Source organism: Leucopleurus acutus (genome assembly GCF_964270905.1).
Source record: "Leucopleurus acutus genome assembly, chromosome: 16".
Lineage (NCBI taxonomy): Eukaryota > Metazoa > Chordata > Mammalia > Artiodactyla > Delphinidae > Leucopleurus > Leucopleurus acutus.
The window spans coordinates 61592956-61607130 of NC_139158.1; the positions used below are offsets into that span (position 1 = coordinate 61592956).

The 14175-nt window shown below is 45.6% G+C and overlaps 1 protein-coding gene across 1 annotated transcript in view; it reads left to right on the plus strand.

Annotated features, from left to right (window-relative positions):
* The first annotated feature begins 10048 nt into the window (after positions 1–10048).
* The window catches only part of KIF3B (kinesin family member 3B), a 36722-nt gene continuing 32595 nt past the window's right edge, over positions 10049–14175 (plus strand). Inside the window, exon 1 of the mRNA XM_082856755.1 lies at positions 10049–10127. The gene's annotated coding sequence lies outside the window, so the exon portion shown is untranslated. The remainder of the gene's footprint in view (positions 10128–14175) is intronic.

Below are 14175 nucleotides of genomic sequence, written 5' to 3' on the forward strand. Positions count from 1 at the left end.
CTTCCCTGGTGGTGCAGTGATTAAGAATCTGCCTGCCAATGCAGGGGACATGAGTTTGAGCCCTGGTCCGGGAAGATCTCACATGCCGCGGAGCAACTAAGCCCGTGCACCACAACTACTGAGCCTGCGCTCTAGAGCCCATGAGCCACAACTACTGAGCCCGTGCAACACAACTACTGAAACCCACGCACCTAGAGCCCATGCTCCGCAACAAGAGAAGCCACCGCAATGAGAAGCCCGCACATTGCAACAAAGAGTAGCCCCTGCTCGCCGCAACTAGAGAAAGCCCGCGCACAGAAACGAAGACCCAATGCAGCCAAAAATAAATAAATAAATTTATTTATTTTAAAAAAAAATATATATATATATTTACTTATTTGGCTGCATGGGGTCTTAGTTGAAGCAGGCAGGATCGTTTGTTGCAGTGCACAGGCTTAGTAGCTGCGGCGTGCGGGCTCTCTAGTTGTGGCATGCAGGCTCCAGAGTGCACAGGCTTAGTTGCTCCATGGCATGTGGGATCTTAGTTCTCTGACCAGGGATCGAACTTGCATCCCCTGCATTGGTAGGCGGATTCTTAACCATTGGCCCACCAGGGAAGTCCCGAGCATTTCTTTTTAGCACTGAATAGTATTCCATTGTCTGGATATTCCACAGTTTATTTATTCATTCACCTACTGAAGGACATTTTGGTGGCTTCCAAGTTTGGGCAATTATTAATAAAGCTGCTTTAAACATCCGTGTGCAGGTTTTTGTGTGGACATAATTTTTCGGCTCCTTTGGATAAATACCAAGGAGCATGATTGCTGGATCATATGGTAAGAGTATGTTTAGTTTTGTAAAAAATTGCCAAACTGTCTTCCAAAGTGGCTGCACCATTCATTTTGCATTCCCACCAGCAATGAGTGAGAGCTCCCACTGCTTCCTGTCTTCACCAGCACTTGGTGTTGTCAGTGTTCTAGATTTTGGCCATTCTAATAAGTGTGTAATGGCAGCTACTTAGTTTTCACAATAAATATAATTCCTGCTTACTACATAAAATTTAGAAAGTATGAAAAGGTGTTAAAAAGAAAATAAGAATCAACTATAATGCCAATACCCAAAGGTAATGACCATTGTAAATATTTGATGGGTATCCCTCCAGCTTTTTCTATGCCTACACACACACCCACACACACACACATACACGTATTTCTAAACCAAATGTGTGATCAGACAGAGTAGCATACCTGTAGCAGATACTGTTGGTCTTCTACTCAATACACACACCCTTCTCCCTTGTTCACAGAACTTCAGTTTTGTTTTATTTTTTTTTAAAGGCTCTGGGTTTGTTTTTTTTTTATTATTTATTTTTGGCTGCACTGGGTCTCCGCTGCTGCACCCAGGCTTTCTCTAGTTGAGGTGAGCAGGGGCCACTCCCTGCTGCAGTGCACCGGCCTCTCATTGCGGTGGCCTCCCCTGTTGCGGAGCGCTGGCTCCAGAGCACAGGCTCAGCAGCTGTGGCGCAGCGACTCAACTGTTCCGCGGCATGTGGGATCTTCCCGGACCAGGGCTCGAACCCACGTCCCCTGCATTGGCAGGCAGACTCCCAACCACTGCGCCACCAGGGAAGCCCCAGTTTTGTTTTTAGGTAGTGATGGAGTTGCCTTAATCTCAGAGAAGGTTCAGCCTGTCCAGGGAGAGGAATCATGACTGCTCTGGGCCACTCATGCTCATCTTATCCCCCTTCTAGCTTGTATTGCTGCACTGTCTAATTTGGTTACCAATGCCCACATGTGGCTTTTAAAATTCAAATTAATTTATTTAATTTTTAAAAGAAAATCTAACATGTAGTTCCTCAGCTGCACTAGCCACGTTTCAAGTCCTCAAAAGCCACACGTGACTGTGGCTACAGTATTGGACAGCACAGACATAGAACATTTCCATCACTGCAGAAAGTTTTATTGGACACAGCTGGAAGTGTGTGCTTGGCCCACTCCTGGCCAGGAAACATGGGTGGTGAGTTTGCTGCCTCACCCCGCCTGGATGGAAAGACAGAGTCTCATTGGGATGAAGCCTCTGCCCCTGCTTCTTCTCACGCAAGATGCTGGCGTAAGCGTGTGATGCCTGGAGCAGCAATCTTGCAACAAGGTGACAAGTGCAAGGACAAGAAAACAACTTGCGTGGAAGGGTGGAGTAGGATGAAAAGAGCCAAAGGCCACTATTTTTTTCTTTTTTAAAAAAATTGTGGTTAAAATATACATAACATAAAATTTACCATCTTAACCCTTTTAAATATACAGTTCAGTAGTGTTAAGTACATTCATGTTATCATGCAGCCAGTCTCCAGAACTCTTCATCTTGTGAAACTAAAACTCTGTGCCCATTAAACAACTCCCCATTCTCCCCTCTCACCAGCCCCTGACAACCACCATTCTATGATTTTTGACTACTTTGTGTAAGTGGAATCATACAGTACTTATCTTTTTGCACTGGCTTACTTCACTTAGCATAATGTTCTCAAGGTTCATCCGTGTTGTAGCATGTATCAGAATTTCCTTCCTTTTTAAGGCTAAATAATATTCCATTGTATGTTTTTTAAAAATTAATTTATTTATTTACTATTTTTGGCTGTGTTGGGTCTTTGTTGCCACGCGTGGGCTTTCTCTAGTTGTGGTTACCGGGGCCTACTCTTCCTTGCGTTATGTGGGCTTCTTATTGTGGTGGCTTCTCTTGTTGCGGAGCACGGGCTCTAGGCGTGGGCATCAGTGGTTGTGGCACGTGGGCTCATTAGTTGCAGCGGATGGGCTTAGTCGCTCCGCGGCACGTGGGATCTTCCTGGACCAGAGCTCAACCCCGTGTCTCCTGTATTGGCAGGAGGACTCCCAACCACTGCGCCACCAGGGAAGCCCCTCTATTGTATGTTTATACTGTATTTTGTTTATCCATTCATTCATCCATGGACACCTGGGGTGCTTCCACCTTTTGACTATCGTGAATAATGCTGCTATGTACGTGGGTGTACAAATACCTCTTTGCGACCCTGCTTTCAGTTCTTTTGGGTAAGTATCCAAAAGTGAAATTGCTGGATCATATGTTAATTCTATTTTTAATTTTTTGAGGAACCCAATACTGTTTTCCAGAAAGGCTGCACAATTTTACATTTCCACCAACAATGCATGAGGATTCTATTTCTCCACATCTTGACCAACACTTGTTATATTCTTTAATTGTGGTCTTGATTTGCATTTCACTAATGATTAGTGACATTGAGCATCTTTTCATGTGTCTGTTGGTCATTCGTATACCTTCTTTGAGGAAATGTCTATTCAAGTCCTTTGCCCAATTAAAAAAATTTTTTATTATTTTTTTTATTATCTATTTTTTACTGTGTTGGGTGTTCATTGCTGCGTGCAGGCTTTCTCTAGGTGTAGTGAGTAGGGGCTACTCTTCGTTTCGGTGCACGGGCTTCTCATTGCAGTGGCTTCTCTTGTTGCAGAGCACAGGCTGTAGGCACACGGACTTCAGTAGTTGCGGCACGTGGGCTCAGTAGTTGCGGCGCATGGGCTCCAGAGCGAAGGCTCAGTAGTAGAGTGCACGGGCTTAGTTGCTCCGTGGCAGTGGGATCTTCCCAGACCAGGGATTGAACCCGTGTCCCCTTCATTGGCAGGCGGATTCTTAACCACTGTGCCACCAGGGAAGTCCCTGCCCAATTTTTAATTGGGTTATTTGTCTTTTATTGTTGAGTTGTAGGAGTTCTTTATATGTTCTGGACATTAACCCCTTATCAGATATATGGCTTGCAAATATTTTCTGTAAGTTTTCTTTTTCATTCTGTTGATTGCCTTGATGACCACCATGGAGCATTAAAAGTTTGCCTAATGTATATAGATATTCTACTTTTCCCCTCATTATATTTTCTGGAGCATTCCCACATATCATTCGATGCTCTTCAAAAAGCATTTTCAATGGCAACATAATATTCCCTCTTATTGACATATCTTAGTTTATCTATCCATTCCCCTAACGTTGGATATAATAGTCCCCAGTTGTAAGTGAAGCTGGGATGAACTTCTTTAGGAGCATCTCTCATTATTTTCTCGGAATTGATTTCTAGCGGTGGTATGGGCTGACTCAAATGGCTCTTAGTCATCATGTTAATTTTCCTTACAATTTGTGCCAATTTCATCCCATCAGCAGTGGGATAAAGTGCTCTTCTCTCCTTTCTTGCCAACACTTAGTATTATGCTTTAAAAATCTGCCAATTTGGGGCTTCCCTGGTGGTGCAGTGGTTGAGAGTCCGCCTGCCGATGCAGGGGACACGGGTTCGTACCCGGTCCGGGAAGATCCCGCATGCCGCAGAGCGGTTGGGCCCGTGAGCCATGGCCGCTGAGCCTGCGCGTCCGGAGCCTGCGCGTCCGGAGCCTGTGCTCCGCAACGGGAGACGCCACAACAGTGAGAGGCCCGCGTACCGCAAAAAAAAAAAAAAAAAAAAAATCTGCCAATTTGAAAGGTGAATGGTGATAATATATGTTTTTAAATACATGTGTTGTGTGCTGCCATGTGTCAGCCACTGTGCTAAACACAGAGGACAGATACAAGACAAAACTCCATCCTGGGACGTCGATTCTAGTACTGGTTCTGTCATCAGGCTTCTACGACCTCCTTCTGGCTCTGAGATTTTAATCATCATTGTTGATTCTTCATCCCCCACCATTTACTGTGCTTTACAGTTGGGAAAGCAGTTTCCCACCCATCCTCTGGGGGAATTCTCATAGCAACCTTGCAGGAGGCAAGTAGGGAAATGAGGTCCAGAAAAGTGAACTAGGTTCACTGAGGTTGTCCAGCCAGTTAAGTACCTGAGGAGGAAGCAATTAGCAGCCAGCGTCTGTCTGTCTTTCTTCAGAAAACATCAAGATGTGAATTTAGAAGGCACTAGCTTGGTTCTCAGCCCTTAGAGCCTCTCTCGGATCCCAGCATCTCATCCATACTGAACCTGGGCACTCAGCCAAGCAAGGACCATCAAGTGTGTCTCAGGTGCTTGGCCTCAGTCCAAACCCAGTATCTCGTTTCTTCCTGAAACAGGCTCTGGGATGCCACCTCCTTGCATTGTAATAAATCATTCCCTTTGCAGTCTCTCTTTTTGTTTTTTCCACTGAGGTATACTTGACATAACATTATATGAATTTCAGATGTGCAATGTAATGATTCTCTATTTATATATATTACAAAATGATCACCACAATAAGTCCGGTTAACATCTGCCACCATGTATAGTTACAAAATTGTTTTTCTTGTGATGAGTACTTTCAAGAGCCACTCTCCTGGCCACTTTCTAATATGCAACACAGAACTAGTAACTATAGTCGCCATGCTCTACATTACATCACCATGACTTATTCATTTTATAATTAGAAATTTGTACCTTTTAACTCCCTTCACCCATTTCATCCACCTCCCCACCCCCTGCCTCAGGCAGCCACCAATCCTTTCTCTATATCCAGAGCTTGGTTCTTGTTTTGTTTTGCTGTTTGTTTGTTTGTTTTAGAATCCACATATAAGTGAGGTTATATGGTATTTGTCTTTTTCTGTCTGATTCATTTCACTTACCTTTGCTGTCTTTTTACACGACCCCTTTCCAAGGCTCTTCCCCAATAGGTATTAAATTTCCAAGACCAAACTCTCCTAAACAGTATGACTCTTTACACTGCAACTATTGTTTTCCTGGAGGACACCATGGTCCTCACCCAATAAAAGAGGGAAAGAGATTCACCATTATTGGAGCACCTACTAAGTGCCAACCACTGTCCCACTCTATATCTCCATTAATCCTCACCATAAACCTGAGCAGTAGCATTAATAGCCCCATTTCGCTGATGAGGAAACTGAGTCCCAGAGAGATAATGTGACTTGCACTGGGTCACTCAGCTATCTGGTGAGGGACGGAGCTGGGATGCAAACCCAAAATCATCTGGACCCCAGAGTCATGCTTGTCATTTTTCACATCCCAGAGCTGTGCTGTCCAATATGGTAGCCACTAGCCACTCGTGGCCATGTAAACTTAAATGAATTCAAATTGAATAAATAAAATTCAATTCCTTGGTAGTACCAGCCACATCTCAAGTACTCAATAGCCATACATGGCTGATGGCTACTGTATTGGACACCATCAAATATAGAATATTTCCATCACTGTGGAAAGATCTGTTGGATAGCGCTGCTCTAGAATGTCAGAGAAGAAAGGAAATTTGGCGATTTTACTCTTGCATGGGGAGCCAGCCATCTGCCGTTTGTCAACCCTGTAGGGAGTCCATCGGAAGTTATCTTCCCTGGGTGAGATCAAAATAAAATTATCCATGGGTTTCTGGGCTGCGTTTTGTCTTTCTCCTGGTTTGGGAGGAGACTGCAAGCTGGCTCCGCTCTGTCCCACCCACGGTAGGTGCCGGCAGATTCCTTTCCTCACTCCCCTTCTGCCCCAAACCCCCAGGTATCCAGTGCTCTCCTCTGTCACGGGGGACTCGTGATGCTCCTGGCCATTAAAATGGATGCCTTCACAGGATAAATCAGATGGGGACTGAGCAAAATTTCACGACACAGTGGGCTTCATTCCAGCTGTGTGGCCACTGGGTGACATGGTTGCTGCTGAGGAGAGGTGTCCTCACTGAGTGACAATGAGGAGAAGGAGGATGGACGGAGCTCCTTGGCAAAGGGATGTCTGGTTATAATGGGATTTTTTTCTTGCCTAACAACAGAACCCCTTTTTCTTACGTTCAAGGAATTCTCACTTTGTAAATGAAGGCAGGGTCTTCTCCCACCATAGAAGCCAAAAAGCCAGATGTTTGCCTTTATAGCTTCCACTGCAGGTATGAGATGGACATATGAGTCAGACTTGACCAATCAAAGCTTGGGTTACAAAGAAGCTGGGACTGCAGGGAATCCTCATGGGGAGGGTGGGTGAGAATGATGCTGAGACAGTGCTCAAGGCCAGATGTCTGTGGTGAAAACTGGGCATCCGATGTCCTCACCAGACTAGCTCAGTAGTGTGTGGTCTCACATGACCTGGCCTTGTCATTCCTGGACACTTCTAGAAATTTCCTGATGATTTTTGAACTTCTCATGTAATAAATTGTTTCTGCTATCATCAGCCAGGGTTGGTTGCTGTTGCTTATAATGAAGCGACACAATGGCGCTCACGGGAATTAGATCAGATCGTTTCTAGGCTGGAGTTTGCTCTGGGGGAAGGGGTCTCTGCTGTGGTTCACATGATCTCTCCATATCAGGACCCCTTGTCCCGGCCCCACTGGCCTCTTTCCCCGCTGTTGCATTCTCACCATATCTCTTCTCACTCAAATGAGCAAATCTCCAGAATTGGAGGTTGGAAGCCCTGCTCTGACTTGTCAAGACTTCCTCCATGTCCTGAGTCCCCTCTTCAGGATTTTGGAACTCAGAAAGTCCTTTCCCTATCTTTCTCCTGAAACAACTCTTCCTTGAGAAATAAATGCTTCAATGTCTAAGTTGGGTGGAAAATGGAAAAATACTGGTAATATATCAAAGTGTTACCCTCCCATACTAGGATGACCAGCCATCCTGGTTTGCCCAGCTAAGGTTTTCTTGGGAGATGGGACTTCTGACTGATTCAAAAATAGGGAAAGTTCTGTGCAAACAAGGATGAATTGATCGCCCTACACTTCTACTAAATCTACACTACTACTACTAATCTACACAGTTTTATACAGCTTACTAAGGACAGAATCAAGACCAGACTCTCATCAACAGTGCCTTATAAAAGTTTTTTTCTTCCTGATAAGTGAAAAAAATTTCAACGTTATTTCAATTTTCATTTCCTTTAATATGAGTGAGTAGAGCATCTTTTCATATGTTTAAAAGCCATGTTTTCTATACCCTTTATCTGAACTAGCTGTTTATACCCCTTTATGTACCTGTTTTTTAAAATTTAAAGTAATAAAGACATCTAGTTAAACATGGTGTATTGATTGGCCTGGAATACATGACATGTATTTATTTTTTTCTCCTTGAATCCTGCTTATATGACAGTAAGAAATAAAAAATGTATCAGCCCATAATGTGGATAGAACAGGAGGGAGACATTAGCAGTGCAGAGATTTCAGCAAACTTTTGGCAGACAGAGACAGAAGGGGAAGTACTAACTGACTTAACAGGAGGAGGAAGTTTTGACCAGTGTCTGCAGAGAGGAATACTGATGACTGAAAGGTGAGCCCAGAATCTTTCCATAGAAGAAATGGATGCTAAGGTTGAGGAAATCTTCCAGAGAATAGAACAAAAAAGCCGAAAAAAGGGAAAATAAGAGAAAAACAATGAGAAAATTAGAAGCTCAGTCCATTAAATACAACTTCTAAGAGAAGTTCAAGACAGAAAGATTTGTTGATCATTTAGAAAAAAAAAAATAATAGCTGCAAAGAAAACTAAGGAAAATGGAAAAAAAATCGAGGTAATTTTCAATCTCAAAAAATACCAAAAGGTGTGGAAGAAATAAACATAAACACACACTATTTGGTTCAGTAGAAACAAAATTTGTAGTTATTATAGGGTAAACATGATTCATTGATTTAACTATATTGAATAATGCTGGGTAGGGAAGTAGGGTGGGTTAACAGGTGAAGGGAAGTAAATGAGGACCCAAGGGATGATTCAAAGTCAGGTATCTTAGTTGGGGCCAGCTAACTGCTATAGCAAAAAGCCTCCTCGTCTCAATAGCAGAGTCCAATAAAAGTTTATTTTCTTGTCCAGTTTGGGACAGCTGTCCTCTAAGGGGTGTCTCATTGATCCAGATTCCTTCCATCTTGCAACTCAGCCATCTCCTAGGGCCTTGGAGTCCTTCACTTTAAGGCAAAGTCCTTTAAAGTCCTTCACATTAAAGCAGATACAGTATGAACAATTATATGAGAAGTTTTTATGGGCTAGGCCTGAGCATGGCACATATTCACATTGAATTGGCCAGAACTTGGTCTGAACCACAGGTTAAGGCTGGGAAATGTAGTCTAGTTGTGTGTTCAGGAGCCAGAAAAAAAATGTGGGGTAGTAGGTAGCAATATCTACCACACTAGGCAAAAGTAGGGGCTGGGGGGTGGGGAAGAGCATCCCAGGTATTCATTCATTCAACACATATTTATTGAGCACCTACTATGGACCAAGAGTGGCAGATGTAACCATGAATAAAGGGATCCTGCTCTCAGGAGCTTCTGCATAGTGGGTAACAGCAGGTCAAGTTCTTGGGGGGAGCGGGTATGGAACCTGGCCTTCCAGGCCAATGGGGGTGGAACAGAGTTTTATTGATTTTGTAGAAAGTAGTAAGGGCTTTGGGCTTGACTTTAAAAGCAGTGGGAGTCCATTAAATGGTGTTAAGCAGAATGTGACACGATCTGTTTTATGTTTTAAAATGATCATTTTGGCCACCTTGTGGAAAATAGATTGACAGGTCAAGGCTGGACAAAAGAGTAGAAGCAGAGCACAGAGAAGGCAGGCAGGCTAGAGGTGAGGGGAGCTCTGCCTGGCCTGATGTGGTGGCCCTGGAGATGAAGAAAGGTGGATAGGAGAAATATTTGAGGAGTACTCTAAGGGACATGGTGACTGACTGGATGTGGGGGCCGGGTGGGGGGAGTGAAAGAGAGGGAAGGGACAGAAATGATTCCTAAATTTTTGGTTGAGTGACCGAGTGGGCCCTAAATGGGAGCTATCTCAGCAATTTGAGATGTGAAGGCGCTTTAGGAAAGGTCAAATGGCGCAACCAAGCCAGTGCGTTCCATTTTACAGATGGTGAAACCGAGGCACGAGATACTAGCAGGTGGTTGTCAGGCCATGTCGCGCTCGTCTCATACCCCCTTAGATGGGTGAAAGGACCGAAGTCTGCTGGATACCTACTAAGCGCCAATACCTGGCCCGGCCCTTCCCCGCCTGGCTCGCCCGGCTCTCCATGTCCGCCGCTCGTGTCCCAATAAAGTTATTGAAATTGACACTGGTTGCTAAGGAAGTAGGTCGCCGAGCCGGGTTGCTAAGGAAGTGAGCGGCCTCGGTCTCTCCCCATCCGGGGCAGCGGGGAATGGCTGAGCCCACGGTTCGCAGCCGCTCCTGCCGCCGCTGCCGCCGCCGCCCGCGTTCGGCTCGGGCTGCAGGTGAGTCGGCGACGATGCGAACGACCGCTGGGCAGGGCCGATCCTTCCGCCGCCTGGGATCTTCCCGAAGGCCCGGGGCAGCACCACCGACTGGCTTTGCTGCTCCGGGAGCGGGAGCATCTTCTGCCCTGCCTCCTGGGCATCTTCAGGCAGTCCGGGCGACCTCGCCCCTCCTCCCCCGGGCAGGGGTGCGGCCCGACCCCCAGACCCGGCCGCGAGGGGTCGGAGTCTGGGACCCAGCTCGGGAGGGAGGCGGGAAAGCGAAAGCTTGGGGTCCAAACCTCGACGCTGCCCCTGGCTCGCTGTGTGACCTTGGATAAGTCCCTTCCCCTCTTGGCCTCAGTTAACCTTTTTGCACAATGGGGTCCTATCACTTGCTGCTCAGAGTGGTTAAGATTATGAGAGGTGTATGTTGAAAGTGCCCTAAATGGGGAGGAGAAGGACCGAGAGTCCAACTTTAAGTCCGAGTGTCTGAATTTGAGACTTTGCATCTACACTTAGTAACTGTGTGGCCTTGGGCAAGTTAATCTCCTTGAGCCTTCTTTTCTTTATCTGTAAAATGCGTTAATGAACCACTGTGGGAATCCAGTAAGATGGGTATGTCAAGTAGCTTGGCACATAGTAAGTGCTCAGCAAGCTATTATGAGGCATGAAGGGTGGTTTGGGTAAGGCTTCCTGGAGGAGTTGACTTTGAGACAGGTAGGATTTAGGTGTGTAGTTCACCAGCTCATTGGCTATTCCTCCCCCTGTTGACATCCCCCCCACCCTCAGTTTTACTTCTCCATTCTGCCCAGAGAAAGGGAGGTGGTGTGGACTTCTGCAAAGTAGTCCTGGTGGGGGAAACCCTGGGGTCAAGTCCTTGTAGTTGTTTGAGGTTATGGTTTTATTTTCTACTTAGGCCTTGTTGACCCTTCCAGAAGACAAAGAGTTATCTTTATGTCTTTTGAGAAGTGCTTGAAACAGTAATAGCTATTTACAAGTCTGGTTGGCCCTTGAACAACACAGGTTTGAACTGTGTGGATGTGGATTTTTTTTTCAAGGAAGGTATGTACTTCACCTTTATATATAAGGGACTTGAGCATCCGTGGATTTTGGTATCCAAGGGGGCTCCTGGAATCCCCTACAAATACTGAGGGTCAACTGTATATGATTAAGGAGCACTTTTCAGGTATATTATCTCATTTAATCTTCACATAGACTTTGCCAGGTAGGTGGTGATGTCATCCCCATTTCGAAGATGAGGAAACTGAGGCTAAGAAAAGTGAATGACTTGCCTAAGAATTTTATACCTATTAAGTGATGGAGCTGGACACATTTCCAGGTAAATCCTGTATTTTCTTCCCTGTACCCTGATATCTCTGATTTCTCAGCAGTAGCTGTTACAAAGCCACAAGGGTCTTCTTTTGTTCCTTCTGACTGCTTTGGCTAGAGGCTTTTCTTCCACTGGCAAGGAAACAAGATCTTACATAAAGCTTCATTTAAATAGATACCATCCAAAGTGGGGACCTCAAAACAAAGTTGGAATGTTTACAAGGGGCTTTTCTGTCCCCATGCCCTCTCCTCTTTAAAGTGAGAGGAGTAGGCTGGTAGGCCCTTTTGGTGCTATTGTACAATTCTGATTGCATGCTGGTGGTTTAAAAGCATGGAATCAGGCTGCCTGGGTTCAATTCTTGACTCTGCCACTTCCAAGCTGCATGCCACTGAGTAATTTTACTTCACCTCTTTGTGCTATAGTTTCATCATTTGTAAAAGGGAGATAATAATAGTATCCACTATATATGGCTGTTATGAGGATTTATTTGCACCTAATACATGTAAAGTGCCTGGCATGTTTGGTAAACATTACTGTTATTTGGGCTTAACATAGCACCTGTATTATACTTTATATTCTATTTATGATTGGTGAATGAATAAATTAAAGCATGTGCTGACGATACCAGGTCTGTCAACCTCACAGGGTCATTGCATGCATGAAACAGTAGCTGTCATAGTATTATATAAATGTCATAAATGTCAGTATTACAGAGTTGCCCCAGGAACCTGTAATCCCATGCCAGAATGGGTTGCAAAGAAAAATCAAAGCTGATGATAGGATACCAGGTTTGGTAGTCCGACCCACAGTTCAGTAAATGTTTACTAAATCCCTTTATGCCAAGCACAGTGGAGCATGTGGAGATCAGCCCCAACTCCACATTCTTCAAGGACCTCAGAGCTTAATTTGCATATTACTAGCTTTTTTTTTTTTTTTTTTTTTTTTTTTGCGGTACGCGGACCTCTCACTGCTGTGGCCTCTCCCATTGCGGGGCACAGGCTCCGGACGCGCAGGCCCAGCGGCCATGACTCACGGGCCCAGCCGCCCCGCGGCATGTGGGATCTTCCCGGACCGGGACACGAACCCATGTCCCCTGCATCAGCAGGCGGACTCCCAACCACCGCGCCACCAGGGAAGCCCTATTACTAGCATTTGAAATGAATTTGATGTCTTTAAATGAATCCATATCTTGTGTTTGCCCTCCTCAGAGTAAAGCTTCGGATTCACATCTCTTGTGTCCTCATGCTTCTGTTGGGTGCCTGGGCTAGAAGCCTTGGCTTGCTCTCTAAGTCCTTTCATCCACTGATTTATGGGTCCCTAAGAAAGAGCATTCTCTTATGCTGGCTAATAATACAGTGCTCTCTTTATGGTGTCTTAATGGTTTACAAAAATGCTTAAGGGCTTCCCTGGTGACGAGTTCAGTGCTTTTACCTCTACTGCCTCAGTTTCATTCATTCAGCATTTGCTGAACACCTGGTGTGTGTCAGGTCCAGTTCTAGCCTAGGGATGTGATGGTAGAGAGGTAGGTGAGGTCCTTGCTCTCGTGCAGCTTCCATTCTAGTGGCAGCGGCGGAAAAATAGACCAATAAATCAACAAGGTCACTTGGATGGAAATAAGTACTGTGCAAACAGTAAAACAGTGATGTGATGGAGAGTGACTTCCCCATGGGGATGCTGCCAATTAATTGGGTGGTCTGAGAAGGCCACTCTGAGGGGGTGACATTTTTGCTGAGACTTGCTGCCAGAAAGGGGCCAAACATTTGAGAATATGGCAGAAGGAACAGCAAAAGTAAAGGCTCTCAGGTGGGAATAAGCTTAGTAAGTTCTGGGAACTGAAAGAAGGCTCAGAGCAGCTGGAGCAGGTGGGCTGGGGGGCGGGGAGGGGAGAATGGTGAGATGGCCAAGTGGGGGCTGGGCTGGGGGTGAGGCCTCAAGTCATCTAGGGCCTGTGGACTAGAGTGAGGAGGTGGGACTTTATTCCAAAAGCAATGGGAAGGCTTTGAAGGCTTTAAGAAGGGGAGTGATGTGATCTGTTTTTTGTTTTTTAAAAACATCACTTTGGCCCCTGTGGCCAGTGAATTTTAAGGGGTGTAAGAATGGCAGGCAGGAGGGTAGTTAGGAGGCCAGGTGAGAGGTGATGGCGGCTTTCTAGGGTGGTGACGGTGGAGATGGTACAGGAGGATGGATTGGGGATGTGTCATGGAGGTGAAGCCAGCAGGATGGTGGTTGAGGGGAAGGGCTAGAGGAATCGGAGGCGTCTCTTGGGTTTGGCCTGCTCAATTAGGTAGATGTTGATGGTGCCACCTGCCTCTAAAATGATGAGAGAACTTTTTGGTAAGGTGCTGTGTGTGGAAGAATTAGCTCTAGTTCCCTGTGAACCCTTGGAGGAGAGGCACAGGTGTAAACATCATACTTACAGCCTCTGGGGAGGAGATCCCTGCTTATACTGCAGGAAGATAGCCAGGTACATCTTTTTGAAGCCTCCACCTTGGACATCCGGAAGCCCTGCTTTTCTCGAAGTCTGGCTCTTTACCAGCTAGTGGAGTGGCAGGTGTGGGCTCTGCCAGGGCAGTGCCCATCTGTCTCATGCTGTTGGCATTGCTGTCCTGACTTGAGATCTTGGCTGATGAAAGCTGGGAGGAGGCTGGCCATCTCTGCGAGAGAGAATGGAATCACTCTTGAAGCTTAGTGCCTCAAATGGCCACACTCTCCCTGCCAAAGTGGTTCTTTCTTGGC